The sequence below is a fragment of the Pseudophryne corroboree genome, chromosome 2 (genome assembly GCF_028390025.1).
Source record: "Pseudophryne corroboree isolate aPseCor3 chromosome 2, aPseCor3.hap2, whole genome shotgun sequence".
In the NCBI taxonomy this organism is placed as follows: Eukaryota; Metazoa; Chordata; class Amphibia; order Anura; family Myobatrachidae; genus Pseudophryne; species Pseudophryne corroboree.
Window position 1 is genome coordinate 127,958,755 of NC_086445.1, and position 21,145 is coordinate 127,979,899.

Here is a 21,145-nt window from a genome sequence, read left to right on the forward strand (position 1 = left end):
TCTTCCCCGCGCCCCCTACTCCCCCAACCAAAGCACCTACTAGGTGATTCACCAGGCCCTGCGTGCGCTGTTCACGCCGTTGTAAGGGCCTTCCACCCCTTAACCTTTGCACGCCCTTTGTCCATGCAATATTTAACCACACACACAATTATGATTGGATGTAATACTCCATATAATAAAAATATTGCACGCCACAAGGGTGTGCAAGGGTTAAGGGGGCGTAGCCCCTTACGACGGTGTGAAGAGCGCCCATAGGGCGCGATGAATCACCTAGTGTATATATATATATATATATATATATATACATACATATACATATACATATACATATATACACACACACACATATACAACAATAGGAGAATCGGCGCCAGGGGGTCATATCAACACCCAATTTTTTAACCCTTGAATAGTTAACGATGTTTAAAACAAAGTAATAACATGTTCCAACATATAAAATTTATTAAAAGAACCTCAAAATCAATATTGATACAGAGATGTGTTATTCCACACTTTAAGCAGTATGACTCTTAGCGTTGAATACAATTGTAGGTGATTGACAACAGTCTCCTCCTTCTCCTCATAGTTGGTTCGGAGATAACATCACAATACAGATAAACCAACGCGTTTCGTCTTATACAAAAGACTTCATCAGGGGTACATCTCGAATGACTGGAACATACAGTTGTTTATACGAATAGTAAAATACGATAAGACTCGTTCATATGTGCTTGATGGGAAATCCCATATATCACCGGGGCTTTCTGGTATACAACCAGTTTGGCCTTATATAGTGAGAAAACTTGCAAAAGAAAAATTCGGATACCCAGGTACAGAAACATCACTTAGATAGGGAACCTTTCTGTGAATCTGCAGCAGAAGCTCAGTACCTGTGTAAGTTGAAGTATATTATTATAAACATGAATTGCGGTGATGCCTGCTTATATCAAATAAAACATCAATTTTTTGTAAACAAACCTTAAAGAACTGATAGTTTGTATAAATAAATATTGTTGATGCTTCATAATAATGCTTTTTTAAAGAAATGTAGATAAAGATAAACCTCATTATACTGAACACTTGTTTTAGATTACCTTTTACACCTGTTGCTGCTAAATGGTCTCTGCGGATTGGCCAATTGCACATTTAAATATCAGACCAGCTTGACACCTAATTATACCTTCTGAGGAAACCGCTACATTGTGACAGCGGAGAAACGCATAAAGGCTACCCCTGTGAGGTCCACATCACTGTTCCGGTCTCTGTCTCCATTGTTCCACTGCTAGTCCGCAGCCGCGCTCCTTCTTGCGTGTGTCCTGGGAAACATCTCACCAGCCCGCCCCCGTTTGTGGAGCCCGGAGCACGGGCTGACAGGGACACTGCGAGCGGTGCTGCTGACAGCCGCTCTCCCTCTCTTCACACGGCATTTGGATCCAGAGAGGTGTATGCTCTTCCTCCCCCCGCTGCACCAGACATTGGGAAGTTTACTGCTATTAAACTCCAGCAGCGGTGAGCATTAGACATTATCCTTAAAACATCGTATACTATTTTGTGGAACTTTATCCAAATACAGTGGAAAAAGTTATCAATTCATGAGACAGCGATTGATTTACAGGCAATTACCGGATCATTTACATCTTGTGGAATCCTCTGGGGTTGTGTCAAGCATTATCACTTTTCAGATAAATTTATATTTTATATTTTGTTTTATAAATTATGTGCATTTATTAAAGTATATACAATTTTATTAATTGCATTTGCGCTCTCATTTATCCCAAATAAAACCTCCATATGCCTCTTTGAGTCGGCATCACCTGTCCATTGCCGGGTCCATAGGACTCGTCTAGCAGAAATCGACATATCGTCTTTGAGCATCTTTTATATGCCTTAGGGTCAATAAAATGGTATCCTTATTTAGGGTCTCAATTTCCGCTGATAAGGTATCTGTCCATGCTGCTACAGCGCTACAAACCCAGGCCGACGCAATTGCCGGTCTGAGTAAGGTACCAGAATGTGTGCAAATGGACTTCAAGGTAATCTCCTGCTTGCGGTCAGCAGGATCCCTGAGGGTAGCCGTATCTTGTTGGCGGGAAAGGATACGCCATAAGAATCCTTTTGGGAATCTGAGGTTTTTTGTCTGGAGATTCCCAAGCTTTTTCACATAATTCGTTCAACTCATGTGAGGGGGGGAAAGGTTACCTCAGGTTTCTTTCCCTTATACATGTGTACCCTCGTGTCGGGGACAGGGGGTTCCTCTGTTATATGCAAAACATCTTTTATTGCAATAATCATATACATTTAGCCAATTTTGGTTGTAATTTTGCATCATCGTAGTAGACACTGGAGTCAGAATCCGTGTCTGTATCTGTATCTATTATTTGGGATAGTGGGCGCTTTTGAGACCCCGAAGGTCCCTGCGACATAGGGACAGACATGGGTTGACTCCCTGGCTGTACCCTAGCTTCAGCTCAAATCTTTTGTGCAATAAATTTACATTAGCACATAAAACATTTCACATATCCATCCAGTCAGGTGTCGGCGTTGTCGACGGAGACACCACATTCATTTGCTCCCCGTCTTCTCTAGGAGAGCCTTTTACCTCAGACATGTCAACACACGTGTACCGACACACCTCACACTCAGGGAATCCTCTTATCTGAAGACAGTTCCCCCACAAGGCCCTTTGGAGAGACAGAGAGAGAGTATGCCAGCACACACCCCAGCGCTATATGACCCAGGAAAAAACACAATAAATATATTACCCAGTAGCGCTTGATAAAGCTAAATATTTATCTTATATAATACCCTTTATGAGGTCTAAGAACACTGTACGCTATCTACGTATGAAGTACCGTAAGGGTACGCACGTTGCGTAACAATCGCTTAGCCGTAGTCGAGACGCTCAAGCGTCAAGTTCGCTCACGGCCAAGAGATCACGGGCAGGCACGCTATTGGCTGCTGACTAACTTAATGATTCGCTATAGCGTAGCGGACGCTCGGGACCACGAGGAGATCACCAGCGGCGCTGACGCTCACAATGTTAAACCTTTGTATCTATACCATAAACAGTGTATTGTGCAGTAAAACCTTAGTGTAATGATAGAGTGTAAATGCAACACAGTATAACCTTATTAACTCAAAAGCTGTATGAGCGTCACCGACGCTCTGAGAATACTTAACACTATAAGAAATACACAGATACCTGGGCTTAGGGTCCAACGCCTAATATATATATATTATGAATGATATACTTGCAAAAGAATTAATACAAATACAAATCATACACTACAATATAACATAGACTACCTAACCAGATAACTACACCGGAAATATAATACAATTACTATTTAAGAGAAAATAAGAGAGAAAGAGGAGAAGAGAGAGAGAGAGAGAGAGAGAGATAAATTGACCCACAATAACAAGAAGATCAATATAGTTGCGGAGAAACACTTACGCACAAGGGGAAACGATCGCATGCGCCTCGATATCCAGCTCCCGATTATCAGCAATGAGAACCGTTGAAGAGAGTGAACTGGATATGGTCGGCCTGCCTATTTATGCCCCACACACAATACAATCCAATGGTCCCTACAATCTCATTGTTCATTGGACACAGGAATTCGGCTTCGCATTATAACAAAAGGTCATAGGTTGATTCATACAGGTGGGCTGTGACTGCTTCCAACTGTTCAGGTGGGTGGGATACTGGGTTTCCCGCCGCATGACTAAATAAGAACAAATAATAGTAAATGGACATAAACTTCTTATGTCCATAACTATTCGCACGAGCGATTAATCCGCTCCAAACCAACACCGGAATATTGCTATTTAAATACTCTTCCGATGGGTACCAAACACCACTGTATGACCCCTGTTAGACCCTTCGTACAATACAAAGAGGGATCTCTCTGTTCAGGAACATGCTATGTTAACTAAACTTTCAGAATCTATCAAAGGGACCATGATCTACAAAATACATTATATAGTGAAAATATGTAATGATTGAGTCGCACGCTACGATCACATAAACTCTACCGTAAATACGCATACCGTGCGCCTGCGGGTGCCCGCGACTGTGAGTATGCGCACGTACGGGAGAGCGTACGCATGCGCAGCACGGACCTGTGTGAGGTGCAAATATGGTAGTGTGCATAGAGATATTTTTCTGACTTTGACAGTCCACCCTTTGGCAGTCAACAATAACTGCCACCTTCTAAAACATTTCAAAAGGAGAAAAATATATGTCAGGGGTTAATACATTTACATGGTTGGGTAGGGGAGGAGAGGAGAAGGTAGGAAAAGGGTATGATCTAGTGAGATAGCAGAAGCATGTGTGTATGAATCCGTGCTTGGGGGTCATGTATCATCGTGCCGTACGTGTTTTAAATCAAGCTTTGAGGTATTGCGAAGTATACATTTGAATTCCTTCTTATCCCGTGGTACGGGTCTGTGGATGGGCTGTCAAACTTTACCGAGCTCTTTTCGGCTTTGGTTGTAACAAAATGGGGGAGCACATTTTAGTTGATGATACATGAATGGGGGAGATATGTGATTGCTGATATCTGTGCCTGTATTCCCTATCGACTATGTGTGTCATTACCTGAGGGTTGTAGAAATGAAGAAAAGACATAATTACGGTAAATGCGGTGGTATTCTATGTCAGGTAAATGTACATTCGTCGATTGAGGTCTTGTTTGGTGTCTGTTGAATGCAGTCTTCTTTGTGCTTTTGCCCATAAGGTGCGAGCAAAAGCTGTCAATGTCCATAGATTTACAAAAAGTGTTGGGCTAGCGTAATTTAAAAATTTCTAGGGAAACTGGGGATCCATGGCATAGTTCATCAAAAATCTGTGTATCAGGTTGTCAAAACTTCTTCTTTAATCCCTCTGTTGTCTGTATATCGGCTCATCAAATTCCTCGTCCAAGTGGGTCTTTTTACCTTGGAGGAAACGGAAAAACAGGTGAAAGAAATGGACCGTAGAAATCGCATTTTCATCACATCATTGTTTCTACATTTGGGTCATAAATCAAGTTCATTGGAATTACAGTTTCCTCACTCCTTAAACTCATTACCCTAGTACGACGATTGCACCTCATTAAAGCCTGACCGCATCTAAATATCAAACCAATCGTTATGATAACACCTAAGATACATAGGAGAAACTTCCCAACATCCATTATGACTCCTTGAGCCCAGTCTCCTAAACCAGAGAACCAATTTCGCGGGTTCAACCATGACACCCAACCAGTCAGCTCATTACCTACAGCAGCAAGAGTGAGATTGTGTCTCCTGCGAAATTCCCACTTCAGTTGGAGAATATCGTCCATCTTTTGGTCTATGACCTCGACCGGGTCCTCGGTGCTATTCGTAATATATGTGCAACATTTCACGCCGTATTGTGTTGCCAGTGTGACACAATATCCGCCTGTCACTGCTGTGAGGTAATTAAGAACCATTCTATGCTGTACCAGTTCTGTTTTATAAGCCTGAAGTTCTCTTCCAGTATACCTAAACGTGTCATCATACATTTCAGTGATATTATCTAACAAATTGGCGAGCGCAGATATGTATTTATAATTCAACACTCCTCTGGCGGTGCGAGTGATGTCTAACGCGATTAGAAACTGAATCCCGGTGGATTCATGGATCATGTCAGAGGCCGGATGCTCTGTTCTTTCTATCAGGTGCCGTTTAACTACGTGCTCGTAATGGGTGTGAGTATAAGGAGTTTGGGCAACACGGTGTATGCCTTTCATTTTGTCAGGTGATACAGTCATTACTTCAGGCAGTACTTTTCCAATATAACACAATCCTTCAGAGTTTGGGGCAAGCCACTTATACGCCTTTCTCCCGCATATGAAATATGCATCATCGGGGAGAACATATGGGACGGAGTAGGACATAACCATATTACACACCTTTCATGTGAAATCTCCTAACCCTAATTCTTCCATCTGCTTAGTACACGTATCAGGTTGTACGATATGTGCACAGTATCCTGGTGATACCTCTCCAACTCTCGTAATCCTATTTCCTAAGGTATACCTATACCGGAAAGATTTTCCTCTACTGGCTATGTGGCGTATAAGCTCTGTATCTGTAGGCATTCTATCTGCTCTATGCGAAAAGGTCATGGTTTGATTACTCCATGACACTTCCCAATTTCCCGGCTTTCGGGGATTGGAGATGTTAAAACATAATAGGGACCTATCCACATGGTATTGGTTGAGCTTCAAACTAGGAGGGCTGGAGATATTAAACCTCCTGTCCACCGGTCTCCCACCCCTTAACTCAAGTACCTCCCCTAACATTAAAGGAAATGGTACTAGCCCTGATTTGCTATGACCTTGAGGTACTTGAGAGCATACCCAACAATCTGTTTTATTTAACACACTACCCACTAAGGAGTGATAGTCACTCAATGGATGCCGGTCCATATGGATATTAAAACTGGATTGGCATTTCTTTATGCACCCATCCTCAATGACATTGTTACAGAGCCGACAGATACAGTTTTCTTCAGCTAACAATCCTTCACAATTCCTTCTATGGTCAATGCTATCGGATCGTTTTCCAATACTCGCCTTTAGTTGTTGGTTAAGTTGTTCTTGGAAAACTACGCCTCCATCTTTATCATCAGAACCCATTCCAGAACCTCTCTCGACCTCCATGGTACTCTCGCCGGAACAGACTGCTCTGGTCAACATTATAGTCAACAGGAAAATCCAGATCACAGTCTCTTGGGGCAAGTCCATCTTGTAGGAGGAAATGGAGAAGAATGAGAAGGGGGAAAAATAATTTGAGGGAGAGGGGATGGGAAGTTGGTGAAAAACAATAAAAGGGAACAGGGGATCGACAACTGCTTTTGGTCTTGTGATTTTCAATGCTCAGGTGCCGCCTCAATCCTCCTGGAACAGACACTCCAGTGATACAACCTCTACCGTCTGTTCCTTATCACGGGACCTCTCTGGATCAGCAACCTTCTTACAGTGGGACGAATGAACCCAAGTCTCTCTCTCAGCAACCTTCAATGCTGTAGTGCTAGTCAATAAGACCTGGTATGGTCCTTCCCATCTGTCAATAAGGCAACCTGAGCGTAGAAAATTCCGTATCATTACATAATCCCCAGGTTCAATGTCATGACAATTACTATCTGGTAAATCAGGAATCACTAACTTCAGATTATCATTTTGATTCCTTAACTGTTTACTCATGTTAATCAAGTATTTTACAGTCACTTCATTGTTACACTTCAAATCATCCTGAGGGTGTCACAACTGAGGGCCTGAGCTGACGGGAGGCAGCCTCAGTTGTAGGGGCTGAGATGTACCGGAACCTGGGAGGTTGTATCAGACCCCTGGACATGTAAGTAACATAAATAATAACTGCCCGAAGGCGTGACCACGACAACTTGGATAAAAGTCAATGATGTTTATTATGACAACTCCGCAACACAGCAGCAGTAAAAGAAAACGTAAAAGTCAGCAAAGAATAAATACAGTTCCTGGGTACTACAGGATGGCAGGAGCCACAGGGCACTGGTAGTGCGAGATAGTTCTTATGATCTTCTAGATGGAAAGTCCTTACCAGGCCCGACTGTAGCAATGGAGATAACCCAGGATTGTGCCAGCTGGTGTTCCAGGAAAAGCTGGGTTGCTGAAGATAAAACAGCTGCTGTGGATACTGGCTGGAACCAGACTGTTGTTAGCACGGAGTGGATACTGGCTGGAACCAGTTAAATAATAAATGAACTTGGGAGCGATGAAATATGAACTGAAATGTAGAACTTGAGAGCGGAGAAATAATAATACCGGTGGAGAGTGGTAAAGTGTAGAAAGGACACCGGCCCTTTAAGGGAAGCTGTACTCTGCTGGAAGCTGAGCTGGAAGCAGGTAATGTTGTAGCTGGAAACAGATGAATCCACAATGGATTGGAGAGTCAGGCTACACCGCAGGTGGAATGCTGGTGCGGGTCTCTATGGTGGAAGTCTTGAGACAGGAGCTGGAACCTGGAAGACAATCACAGGAGAGAGACAAACAGGAACTAGGTTTGACAACCAAAGCACTGATGCCTTCCTTGCTCAGGCACAGTGTATTTATACCTGCAGCAAGGAAGGGATTGGCTAGGCAATTATGCAGATTATCAATACTGAGAACAGATTGGTGGAAATGATCAGCTGACAGAATCCAAGATGGCTGCGCCCATGCAGACACTTGGAGGGAAGTTTGGTTTGTAATCCATGTGGTAATGAAAACAGTAATGGCGGCGCCGGCCACCGGAGACAGGAGGCGCCAGGCTGACAGATGCACATCCAACCACGCGGACACAGCGGAGGCCGCGGCTGACGTAATCGCCACTCAGACACTCTGCATGCAGAAGTTCAGGGACGGCGGCGGAGGCCGCGGGAGACGCCATGCCAGGTGTAATATGGCGTTTACTGTGACAGCGTCCCAGAGTGACAGGAGAGGATACAGGAATGTACACATCAGGATAACAGATGGGATCCGGTCCTGGAGCGCTGAGCCAGCCTTAGGAGGCATCTGATGGGTAAGAAATGGCGTCCAGATACCCGGATCGTGACAGCACCCCCCCCTTTAGGAGTCGCCCCAGGACACTTCTTTGGCTTTTGAGGAAACTTGGAATGGAATCTCCGGACCAAGGCAGGAGCATGGACATCAGAAGCATTGGTCCATGAACGTTCCTCAGGACCATAACCCTTCCAGTCAATAAGATATTGTAGTTGACCGTAACGGTGACGTGAGTCCAGGATCTTGGCCACTTCATACTCAACGCCTCGTTGAGTTTGGACTTTCGGAGTTGGAGGAAGTGAGGAATGAAACCGATTCAAGATCAGCGGTTTCAACAGGGAAACATGGAATGTCCTGGGTATTTTTAAGAAGGGAGGCAACTGGAGTCTGTAAGCAACAGGATTGATGACTTGTTCAATCTTGAAAGGACCGATATAGCGAGGTGCAAACTTCATACTGGGAACTCTTAACCTCAAATTCTTCGTGGATAACCATACCCGATCACCCACCTTGAGAGCAGGAACTGCTCGACGCTTCTTATCCGCAAACTTCTTGTACCTGAACGATGCCTTGAGCAGAGCTGATCGTACGCTCTTCCAGATATTGGCAAACTGATGCAAGGTGATATCCACTGCGGGAACAGAAGTTGCTGGAAGCGGTTGGAACTCAGGGACTTTAGGGTGGAATCCAAAGTTAGTGAAGAATGGTGTTGAAGCAGATGAAGAATGATACTGGTTGTTATGACAGAACTCGGCCCAGGGAAGTAATTGAACCCAGTCATCTTGAGAGGAGGACACATAGATGCGGAGGAAGGCCTCCAAGTCCTGATTCACCCTCTCGGTTTGACCATTGGTCTGAGGATGGTAAGCCGTGGAAAACTTTAGCTTGACTTGGAGGACTTGACATAAACTTCGCCAGAATTTGGCTGTGAATTGAACTCCTCGATCAGAGATAATTTCTTCAGGAAGACCGTGGAGTCGGAAGATCTCTTGTATGAATACTTGAGCCAACTTGGAAGCTGACGGAAGACCGGTGAGAGGAATGAAGTGTGCCATCTTGGTGAACCGGTCAACTACCACCCAGATGGTATTGAACTTGTTGCACATGGGTAAGTCTGTAATGAAATCCATCGACAAGTGGGTCCATGGTCGACGGGGAACGGATAGTGGAACCAGTTGCCCCGCAGGCGACTGGCGGGATACTTTATGTTGGGCACACTTTGGGCAAGATGCAATAAACTCCAAGACGTCCTTTTTCAGAGTTGGCCACCAATAGGACCTAGAGATAAACTCCAGGGTTTTTTGGATACCTGTATGTCCGGCAAAACGGGAAGCATGGGCCCAATGCATGAGCTTCTTCCTTAGCATCGGCTTCACAAAACTTTTCCCTGATGGGGGCGTAGAGTCCATCCCTACCGTGGAGAATGCCAACGGACTTATAATAGGATGCTTGTCTGAAGACTCTGACTCATTTTCTTGCTCCCATGAGCGGGAAAGGGCATCGGCCTTGCGATTCTGAGAGCCCGGACAGAACTGGAGTTTAAAGTCGAACCTGGAAAAGAAAAGTGCCCATCTGGCCTGACGAGGGTTGAGACATTGTGCGCCTTTCAAATATAGAAGGTTCTTGTGGTCTGTAAGGATGGTGATTGAATGAGAAGCTCCCTCCAACAGATATCTCCACTCCTCTAGAGCGAGCTTGATGGCTAGCAACTCCTGGTCGCCAATGGCATAGTTGCGCTCCGCTGGGGAGAACTTCCGTGAGAAGAAACTGCAAGGATGTAAATGGCCATCTTTAGCCCTCTGAGATAACACCGCTCCTACTCCAACGGAGGAGGCATCCACCTCTAGGATGAAAGGAGAGTCGATGTCAGGCTGTTTCAGGACAGGCGCAGAGATGAACCTCTGTTTTAAAAGATGAAAAGCTTGCATGGCTTCTTCAGACCACTTGGACGGGTTAGCACCCTTCTTGGTGAAAGCAGTAATAGGCGCCACAATGGTGGAAAAGTCTCGTATAAACTTTCGGTAATAATTGGCGAACCCTAAGAACCTCTGGACCCCTTTGAGGGTTAAGGGTACCGGCCAATTCTGAATTGCTTGTAGTTTCTCAGGATCCATCTCTAGTCCGGAACCGGACACAATGTACCCTAGAAACGGAATGGACTTGACTTCAAAGACGCATTTCTCTAATTTGCAATAGAGATGATTGACACGGAGACGGGACAGAACCTCCTTTACCCAAAAACGATGTTCCTCTAAATTGTTGGCAAAAATGAGGATATCATCTAGATAGACCACGACATGACGGTATAGAATGTCTCTGAAGATCTCATTGACGAAATGCTGGAAGACAGCTGGAGCATTGCTCAATCCGAAGGGCATGACGAGGTACTCATAATGTCCGTCACGGGTGTTAAATGCGGTCTTCCACTCGTCACCCTCACGGATCCGGATGAGATTGTATGCACCTCGCAAGTCCAGCTTTGTAAAGATGGTAGCTCCGCTAACTCTGTCAAAGAGCTCAGTAATCAGGGGTAAAGGATAACGGTTCTTGATGGTAATGTCGTTCAAACCTCTGTAGTCGATGCACGGCCGCAGACCACCATCTTTCTTTTTTACAAAAAAGAAGCCTGCGCCGGCTGGAGAAGAAGAAGGTCGAATGAACCCCTTTGCTAGGTTCTCTTTAATATATTCCTCCATAGAATGCGTCTCAGGCAGAGACAACGGATAAGTTCGGCCTCGAGGTGGAACCTTCCCTGGAACGAGATCAATCGGACAGTCCCATTCTCTATGAGGAGGAAGGATATCAGCAGAAGCTTTACTGAACACATCCGTGAAATCTTGATATGGAGGAGGTGGAACATCAGACGACCTGGGGGAGGAAGAACAGACAGGCAATACTTTAAACAAACATGTCTCAGCACAGGAGGAACCCCATGCCAGGATTTGCGTAGTCGTCCAATCAATTGTAGGATTGTGAAGACGGAGCCATGGAAGGCCCAGGACCACAGGATGTGTGGCTCTTGGAATCACTAAAAAAGAAATAAGTTCGGAATGAAGAACTCCCACTCTCAGACGAACTGGTAGAGTCCTTAAAGAAATAACTGCATCAAAAATTTTGCTGCCATCCACGGCAGTTAAAGAAATGGACGAAGGAAGTCTCTCGGTGGGTAGGGACCACCGTTTAACATAGGCTTCGGTAATAAAGTTCCCAGCTGCTCCGGAATCAAGGAGGGCAATGACGTTCCGATAACGTTGAGCAACTTGAAGCGAGACTGGGAGATTACAATCTTGAGAAGATGGAGAGGAGATCATTACTCCTAGCCGGCCCTCTCCTTGGCGAGCTAGGATTTGGAGTTTCCCGGACGTTTGGGACAGGCATTAATGGTGTGAGACGGAGCTGCACAATAGAGACAGAGAAACTCGGAGAGACGTCTTCGGCGCTCAGCAGGAGTTAAACGGGAACGGCCAAGTTGCATGGGCTCATCTTTAGATGGTGACAGTTGACGAGGAGGAGGAGCAGAAGATTTTGGAGCAGATGATCTTCCACGCTCAGTTGCTCTCTCTCTGAAACGTAAATCAACTTTCGTGCAGAGTGAGATTAGCTCATCTAACTTAGAAGGTAAGTCTCTGGTAGCTAACTCATCTTTAATACGCTCAGATAAGCCATGCCAGAATGCAGCATACAGGGCCTCGTCGTTCCATGCCAGTTCGGACGCCAGGATCTGGAACTGTATCAGATATTGTCCTACAGTACGTGACCCCTGGCGTAAACGGAGAATCTCGGATGAAGCTGAGGTTACCCGGCCTGGCTCGTCGAAGATGCGCCTGAATGTTGACACGAAGGCAGTGTAGGAAGATAGCAGGGTGTCGGACCTCTCCCATAACGGTGATGCCCAATCAAGGGCTGAGCCACTGAGAAGAGAAATAATGTAGGCAATTTTTGTACGGTCACTGGGAAAATTGCCAGGTTGTAGCTCAAACTGAATCTCACACTGGTTGAGAAATCCCCTGCAGAATCTTGGAGATCCGTCAAATTTTGCTGGCGTTGGAAGATGAAGACGTGGAGCAGAAATGGGTAAGGTGGGTGGGGTTATAGCTGGAGTCACTGTGGTTGACGCACCAGACGCGCCTGATCCACGGAGAGTTGTCTGAATCCCATCCAGCCGAGTAGAGAGATCCTGGAGACAGCGGATGATGTGGCCCTGTGCAGCCTCCTGATGTTCTAGTCGGGCTGCCAGTTCTTGCATCGGCCTGGCCGCTTGATCCTGGTCTCCGGCTGGATTCATTAGGTCAGTGCTTACTGTCACAACTGAGGGCCTGAGCTGACGGGAGGCAGCCTCAGTTGTAGGGGCTGAGATGTACCGGAACCTGGGAGGTTGTATCAGACCCCTGGACATGTAAGTAACATAAATAATAACTGCCCGAAGGCGTGACCACGACAACTTGGATAAAAGTCAATGATGTTTATTATGACAACTCCGCAACACAGCAGCAGTAAAAGAAAACGTAAAAGTCAGCAAAGAATAAATACAGTTCCTGGGTACTACAGGATGGCAGGAGCCACAGGGCACTGGTAGTGTGAGATAGTTCTTATGATCTTCTAGATGGAAAGTCCTTACCAGGCCCGACTGTAGCAATGGAGATAACCCAGGATTGTGCCAGCTGGTGTTCCAGGAAAAGCTGGGTTGCTGAAGATAAAACAGCTGCTGTGGATACTGGCTGGAACCAGACTGTTGTTAGCACGGAGTGGATACTGGCTGGAACCAGTTAAATAATAAATGAACTTGGAAGCGATGAAATATGAACTGAAATGTAGAACTTGAGAGCGGAGAAATAATAATACCGGTGGAGAGTGGTAAAGTGTAGAAAGGACACCGGCCCTTTAAGGGAAGCTGTACTCTGCTGGAAGCTGAGCTGGAAGCAGGTAATGTTGTAGCTGGAAACAGATGAATCCACAATGGATTGGAGAGTCAGGCTACACCGCAGGTGGAATGCTGGTGCGGGTCTCTATGGTGGAAGTCTTGAGACAGGAGCTGGAACCTGGAAGACAATCACAGGAGAGAGACAAACAGGAACTAGGTTTGACAACCAAAGCACTGACGCCTTCCTTGCTCAGGCACAGTGTATTTATACCTGCAGCAAGGAAGGGATTGGCTAGGCAATTATGCAGATTATCAATACTGAGAACAGATTGGTGGAAATGATCAGCTGACAGAATCCAAGATGGCTGCGCCCATGCAGACACTTGGAGGGAAGTTTGGTTTGTAATCCATGTGGTAATGAAAACAGTAATGGCGGCGCCGGCCACCGGAGACAGGAGGCGCCAGGCTGACAGATGCACATCCAACCACGCGGACACAGCGGAGGCCGCGGCTGACGTAATCGCCACTCAGACACTCTGCATGCAGAAGTTCAGGGACGGCGGCGGAGGCCGCGGGAGACGCCATGCCAGGTGTAATATGGCGTTTACTGTGACAGCGTCCCAGAGTGACAGGAGAGGATACAGGAATGTACACATCAGGATAACAGATGGGATCCGGTCCTGGAGCGCTGAGCCAGCCTTAGGAGGCATCTGATGGGTAAGAAATGGCGTCCAGATACCCGGATCGTGACAGAGGGTTAATCATAACATGCGGTTGTCGACCAAACAAGATTTCAAAGGGAGACAGATTAAGAGGGGACCTGGGAGTGGTTCTGATGCTGTACAGTACAATGGGTAAAGCTTCTGGCCATGTCAATCCTGTCTCTGCCATCACTTTACTCAGTTTATTTTTAATAGTGCTGTTCACTCTTTCCACTTTCGCACTCGCCTGTGGACGGTATGGAGTGTGCAGCTTGCTATCAATTCCCATCAATTTACACATTCCTTGGAAGACATCACCTGTAAAATGGGTACCCCTATCACTTTCAATAATTCTAGGGATACCATATCTACATACAAATTCCTGCACAATTTTCTTAGCAGTAAACATAGCGGTATTTGTGGCCGCTGGAAATGCTTCGACCCAATTTGAGAAAACATCTATACAAACAAGTACATATTTCAAATTTCGACAAGGGGGTAATTGAATAAAGTCAATCTGTATTACCTGGAAAGGGCCGCCGGCAGGTGGGATATGAGATGGTTCTGTAGGTATTGCCTTTCCGGTGTTCTTTCTCAGACAGGTAAGGCATGACATTGCCCTTTTACTCGCATGAGATGAAAATCCTGGGGCACACCAATATGCTCTTACCAACTTGCACATCCCTTCCTTGCCCAGATGAGTCAGCCCGTGAGCTGCCTCAGCTAAACATGGAAGGTATGCTCTGGGGGCCACTGGTTTACCGTGTCCATCCGTCCAGAGTCCTGAGGACTCCTGACCATATCCTTTTGCCTTCCAGACTGCCTTTTCCTGTGTGGAACACAAATTTTGCATCTCACACAACTTCTGTGTGTTGATGGTATTAAATACCATCAGTTGTGTGGTGTCTGTCTGTCTGGGGGTAGCAGCTGCTAATTTAGCAGCTTCGTCTGCTCGGCTGTTACCAAGTGATACTGGGTCTTGGCTATATGTGTGTGCTTTACATTTGATAACAGCCACTCTGTCGGGTTCCTGTATCGCTGTTAGAAGCCTTTTTATATGAGCTGCATGCGCTACCGGTGTACCAGCTGCCGTCATGAAATTTCTGAGGCGCCATAGGGCTCCGAAATCATGGACTACCCCGAATGCGTATCTAGAATCGGTGTAGATATTGGCTGATTTGCCCTTAGCCAATTCACATGCTCTGGTTAGGGCGACCAGTTCAGCAACCTGGGCTGAGTGAGGTGGGCCTAGCGGTTCCGCTTCTATGGTGCCTTGGTCATCTACGACTGCGTATCCAGTACACAAGTCTCCCGAGTCTGACTGTCTATGACAACTACCGTCCGTGTAGAACGTAAGTTCTACATCTTCCAGTCGGTTGTCACTGATGTCAGGCCTTGCGGTAAAATTTTGGGTCAAATATTCCATACAATCATGTGTGTCTTCCTTTGTATTAAATTCTCCTTCCCCACCACTCTCATCCTCCACCCTTTGTGCCTGTCCAGGCACACCTGGGAGATATGTTGCAGGATTTAATGCACTGCATCTCCTTATGGTGAGGTTTACGGGGGCCATTAGTGCCAATTCCCATCTTGTAAACCGCGCTGATGAGACGTGTCTGGTTTGGGCAGAATTTAACAAGGCTGACACTGCATGTGGTGTATGAATTGTGAGGTTGTGACCTAGCACGACGTCTTCGCTTTTCGTTACTAGCAATGCTATCGCGGCAACGCTTCGCAAGCATGTGGGGAGGGATCGCGCTACCGTATCTAGCTGAGCGCTGTAATATGCTACCGGCCTGCTGGCATCACCGTGCTTTTGGGTTAGTACGCCTGCCGCGCAACCAGCACTTTCTGTTCCGTATAGTTCAAAGGGTTTCCCATAGTCTGGCATACCTAATGCTGGTGCCTGCGTTAGGCACTGTTTAAGTCTCTCAAATGCTGTCTCAGACTCGTCTGTATGCGAAATCCGATCAGGTTTGTTTGAGGAGACCATCTCCTGCAAGGGTAACGCTAGAATGGAAAACCCTGGGATCCAGTTACGGCAATACCCACACATTCCTAAAAACGTTCTGATCTGTTGCTGGGTTTGTGGCAGAGTCATGTCTCTAATTGCTTGAATTCTATCAGCGGTCAGGTGTCTCAGTCCTTGTGTTAGACAGTGTCCCAAATATTTTACCTTAGTTTGGCATAATTGCAACTTGTCTTTGGAAACCTTGTGTCCTGTGTCTGAAAGATGAAACAGGAGCTGTTTCGTATCCTTCAGGGATGCTTCCAATGAATCAGAACACAGTAGTAGATCATCCACGTACTGTATTAATACTGATCCACTCACTGGTTGGAAAGACTGTAAACAATCATGCAAAGCCTGGGAAAATATACTTGGACTATCTATGAATCCTTGTGGTAATCGAGTCCATGTGTATTCCATTCCTCTGTATGTAAATGCAAACAAATATTGGCTGTCAGGGTGCAGAGGTACCGAAAAGAAAGCGGAGCAGAGGTCAATAACAGTGAAAAATTTCGCAGTGGGAGGGATTTGCATTAGGATGACAGCTGGATTTGGCACTACGGGGAACTGACTCTCAACTATTTTGTTAATCCCCCTTAGATCCTGCACTAGCCGGTAACCCCTCCCCCCACTCTTTTTAACAGGGAAGATGGGACTATTGGCAGTGCTGGACGTTCTTACCAGAATGCCCTGTTGTAGCAAGCGCTCTATTACGGGATACACTCCTAACTCCACCTCTGGCTTCAGAGGGTACTGTGGGATTTTTGGAGCTATCCTACCATCTTTTACTTGTACAACTACCGGAGCTACGTTTGCCATTAATCCAGTTTCCTGTCCATCTTTAGTCCAAAGTGACTCTGGTATCTGAGATGTCATTTCTTCTACTTGGGAGGGAGTCCTATTTGTCATAATGGTATGTGACATTAATTTTGACGGGGAGTCTAACATGTCTCGCACTTCCTGAGCGTGATTCTCAGGTATGTCCAAGAATACACCTTCAGGAGTACAATAAATGACGCACCCCATTTTACACAGTAAGTCTCTTCCCAGGAGATTAGTCGGTGCCGATGCAGCCAGCAAAAAGGAATGCTTGGTATGTAAAGGCCCTACTGTAATCTCGGCTGGTTTGCTAACAGGGTAGTGCTGGACTACTCCCGTTACCCCTATGGCTGGAATTGTCTTACCAGTGGTTCTCATGCCCACTGTCGAATTTATCACTGATTTGGCCGCCCCTGTGTCTACAAGAAAGTTTAATGATTTACCAGCTACATTGATTGCAATTTCTGGTTCACTTCCAAGGCTTGCAATCAATTTTACTGGCTGCAGATTACAGGTATGGCCACACCCCTATTGGGTATGGTGACCTCCCTGAATCCCGCTGGCAGCAACTACTTGTGATGGAGTTAATTGGGAGCTACCAGAGGCTTGCCAGTCTCTGTTCGGGGGATATCTTTTTGTTTCCCCTGCATGTGGCTCATAACTCCGTTTCTGCGGACCCTGATCCCAATGTCGTGTGTCGTGTCGTTGTCTAGGGGGTTGGTATGAGTTTCGTGAATTCTTCACTCTACAATCTCGTGCCATGTGTCCCTGTTTATGACAAGAATAACAAGTAACCACATTTGACTTACCCACAGGGTTTGGTGATATAAACAAAGGCTGCCTTGTGGTCAGGGCCTGTATACTTACTGCCATTAACTTATCACCTTGTTGTTCCCTGTGTCTGGTGATGTTCCTATCGTGATCAATAGCAGCCTCTCTCAAAGTAGCCACAGACAGACCTCGCCAACATGGTTGTGTGGTCTGTACCCTAGTCTTCAATGACTCTTTTAAACCATCCATCAGTACCGATACTGCTACTTCTCGATGGTTTATGTTTGTTTTAATGTCCTCTATGCCTGTGTATTTTGCCATTTCTGATAATGCTCTGTGAAAATACTCTGCAGCTGTTTCTGACTCCTTCTGTTTAATGGAGAATATTTTGTTCCATTTAACTACGGCTGGGAAATACTCTTTTAACTGTAAGCTTATTCTTTTTACATTGTCTTTGTTGTACACATCTGTAAGAGGTACATCCTGATCTAATCCACAGTCAGCTAAAAATTGAGCTGCGTCGACATTGGAGGGTAAACATGCTCTCAGCAATATCTGCCAGTCTTTATTGTTGGGCTCTACAGTGTTACCTAGGTCTCTGATGTATTTTTGGCTGGCAACTAAGTCTTTTCTAGGGTCAGGGAATTCAGACACTATGGTCCTTAAATCCATTCGGGAAAATGGGCTGTACATGGCAATGTTCCTAACAGGAGTGACTCCTGAAGTGTCTGTTTTCCCATTTGGAACTACTATTACCTTAACAGGATTAACTCTAACAACCTCATTCTGTGTAGATTCTACAGGCTGTGGTGAAATAGTTTCAGCATAGTGTATGGTGCCGTACTTACCCGTTGATACGACCTCACCTATCCCTCCGCTAGGGGCCTTTGTTACTAATCTCGGGGGTGGAGCTGTGCCTACTGTGGTCTCTGCTATGGTGGCTGCTAGAGAGAGCGCTGAAATTGTTGCCGATTCGTCCTCTTGATCACACTCCTGAGGAAAGTTCAAAACAGGGTACAACTTGCACGGGTTAATATTTGCATTGGTTAATTGGTTAACATTATCTTTAACATTTACACAGTTGCTAAGTGTTTGTGTGTTACACCTTAGTGCGTCATTCTCCGCAACCAATTTTTCTCCCGATATATATGGTGGCGGTGGGGCCGTGGCTATCAGTTTCCTGATCGAGCCAGATCCCGCCGCCTGAGCCAATCCTCTCTGTATGTCACCCTCCTGTTGCCACAACTGTAAATAATCATAATGCTTGATTCGTCTCTTGGCTGATTTAATGAGACATATCCTTCTCCTTAAATTCGTTAACACTTCTGTGCTGAAGCTACCTACTCTTGGGAATTTCTCCCCGTCATGTACCGTCATTCTCTCCCATTCATCACATAAAGCTTCTGTGTGACTTCCGTATTTCTCACACATTACGTACCTTGCCGACCCGACTGGTCGGTTCACTGAATCAACCCGAACCGAGGTTGATCGCCCCCTACCTGAACAAGTGGCCCCCATAGTTCGAAGGTGTTGCTTTATTCAGCCAACCCTTACGCAAACCAAAATGTTCAAAATAGGCTGACGGTGGCGGTTTACCGAGTACCCCACTCACTCGCCCACGCCGACCAATACGACCTGATCACACTGATATAGTGCTGGCGTACTCGACCCAGGGCCCCTGCGACCTGAACCTCTATTTACTGGAACCTGCGAGGGTGATCCGAAGAACACTTACTCTTTCCAGTAACTATTGGTTGTTGGATAGTTCCTGAGTGAGCAGCGAACCTCCCTTAAAATAAAAAAAATTACACAAATCACGTTAGAATGTACAAATAGCGTTTATGACCTTCGTACACAAATAGTACCGGTCAGGTTTACTAATGCACACAATTACGTGCGGTACAATCGTTCAGCACATAAGCAACTAATCTTATGTACGGAGCGACCAGTGGAATCAAAAATTACGGCTGCGAATTCCTTCAGCCAGAGCTTGTATGGCCTATATGGGTGTTGCACCAACCCTTTCTTGGTGTTGTGCCTGTGGACTGTATAGCGGACTTCCTTGTCTGCTGTACCTAAACCTGCTGGTCTGTTATGACCTCCTGGTCTGTTACAGTATGACCTCCTGGTCTGCTACACTCTAATGCTCAAATTGTATGTTTTAACCAGGGATGCCTCCCTAGCCACCATGTACGTCACTTACACGCATGTACCTCACGAGAACTCGACTTTTCTTGTGGTTCAACCTCAAAAATTGTAAAAACAAACACTCACTCACCACATATACACTTTTGTTTCTATTTCTATTTCTGCGCAGAAATTTTCTCTTTAGACCAGATGTGTTACAAATTAGGAGAAGGATCTGTTAATTTAAATTTCGAATGTTAAAATAGATTTGCGCGATTTATCGCCTTGCGTTATTTACCGCGTTGCGCTATTTATCGCGTTGAAGAAAAAAAAATTAACACTTGTGATTTGAGTTACGTGGGCGTACCCGTACGCTCCGTTGCGTAATATACGCTGCGTGCGTCGGCCCTTGGGTTGCGTACGCAAGTCTCAGTCCTTTGTTAGAGACACGTGTACGCAAAGCAAAGATCCACCGTAACACAATTTATACGTTTATCAATGTAGATGATCCTTTATCATCTACCGCGCACCACACTGACTTCGCCTTGTCTCCCAGGCAAAACTGTGTGTTTGTCTATACTTTAACTATGTTACCTTTACTCTTAAACTATGAAATAGCGGCAAATCTCTTAGCACGTTTATCAACTATAAAACTGGCAAACAGGAGAGTGATATATGAAAATACACGAATGAAAAGAAATGCAGATATGCGTGCGTGTGTACGCAAGACAGAAAAATAAACAGTTTTAAAAGAGACTAGTGTGTTGTTCTTACCTCCGGTTCCCGGATTCCTTCAGCACCCTTTACTAAGAGAAGCAGACGCTTATCCAAACAGCACTACGAGGAATATGATCTCCCGCCCTTTGCTGCTGGATAATGTCTGCTGAAATTACCTAGTGCAGATGTGTGAAGGACAGGACGAGCCCGCAATTGATAAAGCTAAATATTTATCTTATATAATACCCTTTATGAGGTCTAAGAACACTGTACGCTATCTACGTATGAAGTACCGTAAGGGTACGCACGTTGCGTAACAATCGCTTAGCCGTAGTCGAGACGCTCAAGCGTCAAGTTCGCTCACGGCCAAGAGATCACGGGCAGGCACGCTATTGGCTGCTGACTAACTTAATGATTCGCTATAGCGTAGCGGACGCTCGGGACCACGAGGAGATCACCAGCGGCGCTGACGCTCACAATGTTAAACCTTTGTATCTAAACCATAAACAGTGTATTGTGCAGTAAAACCTTAGTGTAATGATAGAGTGTAAATGCAACACAGTATAACCTTATTAACTCAAAAGCTGTATGAGCGTCACCGACGCTCTGAGAA

At 45.6% G+C, this 21,145-nt stretch overlaps 1 long non-coding RNA gene across 1 annotated transcript in view; it reads right to left on the minus strand.

Annotated features, from left to right (window-relative positions):
- Window positions 1-452: 452 nt before the first annotated feature.
- Window positions 453-21,145, minus strand: part of LOC135002931 (uncharacterized) — an 86,413-nt gene continuing 65,720 nt past the window's right edge. The window contains exon 3 of the long non-coding RNA XR_010204036.1: window positions 453-890. This is a non-coding gene — a long non-coding RNA (uncharacterized LOC135002931). The remainder of the gene's footprint in view (window positions 891-21,145) is intronic.